Source organism: Hyla sarda, chromosome 2 (genome assembly GCF_029499605.1).
Source record: "Hyla sarda isolate aHylSar1 chromosome 2, aHylSar1.hap1, whole genome shotgun sequence".
Lineage (NCBI taxonomy): Eukaryota > Metazoa > Chordata > Amphibia > Anura > Hylidae > Hyla > Hyla sarda.
This window is the reverse complement of record NC_079190.1, coordinates 500,407,518-500,409,309: the sequence shown is the minus strand read 5'-3', so window position 1 is coordinate 500,409,309 and position 1,792 is coordinate 500,407,518.

Here is a 1,792-nt window from a genome sequence, read left to right as displayed (position 1 = left end):
CGGAGCGACGGGGACACGGCAACAGCGATGGAGCGACATCCAGGGCAGCGGTGACGGGTCCGGAGCGGCGGGGACACGTGAGTATTACCTCCTATGCAGTGGTCTTCAATCTGCGGACCTCCAGATGTTGCAAAACTACAACTCCCAGCATGCCCGGACAGCCGTTGGCTGTCCGGGCATGCTGGGAGTTGTAGTTTTGCAACATCTGGAGGTCCGCAGGTTGAAGACCACTATTGGGTTCAAAATCTTTATTTTTTTAGATTTTGCACCTAAAAATTGGGTGCGTCTTATACGCCGGTGCGTCCTATAGGGCGAAAAATACAGTATATAGGTTTGATTTTGTCGTACTTCTGGTAAAAAATCATAACTCCATGCACGAAAATTGATATGTTTAAAATTGTCCTCTTCTGACCCCTATAACTTTTTTATGTGTACAGAGAGGCATGGGGGCTTATTTTTTGCACCATGATCTGAAGCTTTTATCGGGACCATTTTTGTATTGATCGGACTTTTTGATTGCTTTTTATTCATTTTTTTCATGATATAAAAAGTGACCAAAAATACGCTATTTTGGACTTTGGATTTTTTTTGCGCGTACGCCATTGACCGTGCAGTTTAATTAACAATATATTTTTATAGTTCGGACATTTACGCACGCGGCGATACCACATATGTTTATATTTATTATGGTTACATATTTTTTTATATGGAATTCGGGAAAAGGGGGGTGATTTCAACTTTTAATAAGGAAGGGGTTAATGTGTGTGTTTTGAAACTTTTTTAAACCTTTTTTTTTTTTTTTTTTTACACTTTTAGTCCCCTTAGGGGAATTTTTGAGGAGAAATCGCTCTGTGGCTGATGATGGGGCGGTTCAGGGGACGGAGTATCATTATGTCATGGCTCCGCCCCCTCGTGATGTCACACCCCGCCCCCTCAATGCAAGGCTATGGCAGTGGGCGTGGTGGCCGTCACACCCCCTCCCATAGCCTTGCATTGAGGGGGTGGAGTGTGATGTCACGAGGGGGCGGAGCCGTGACGTCTTGATACTCCGTCCCCTGAACCGCCCCATCATCAGCTGAAGAGTGACCTTCACTCTGTGCAGCTGGGGGTGCTGCAGGAGAGATCGCGGGGGTCCGCAGCGGTGGGATCCCTGCGATCTAACATTGTATCCCCTATCCTTTTGATAGTACCCCTTGAAAAATTAGGCTAAAGTTTCAGGTAGTTCTTGAAGGGCCATACAACATTATCAACTTTAAAAATACACTGTAGTTAGTACCATCCCATATGTAATTTGCCCCCTGTAAGTACTTTGCCCCTTGTATATAGGACCCCCTTGTAGGTAATGTGCCCCCTGTAAGTAGGACCCCCATCCCATAGGTATTTTCCCCCCGTGTAGTAGGTAGTCCCCTGTATGTAGGACCCCATGTAGGTATTTTATCCCCTGTATGTAGGACCCCCTGTAGGTAGTTTGGCCCCTGTATGTAGGACCCCATGTAGGTAGTTTATCCCCTGTATGTAGGACCCCCTGTAGGTAGTTTGGCCCCTGTATGTAGGACCCCATGTAGGTATTTTATCCCCTGTATGTAGGACCCCATGTAGGTATTTTATCCCCTGTATGTAGGACCCCCTGTAGGTAGTTTGGCCCCTGTATATAGGACCCCCTGTAGGTAGTTTGGCCCCTGTATGTAGGACCCCCTGTAGGTAGTTTATCCCCTATATGTAGGAACCCCTGTAGGCAGGTCTCATTAAGTGAACTGCAGTAATGAGACTCCATTAAAATGTCTTCTCCCTT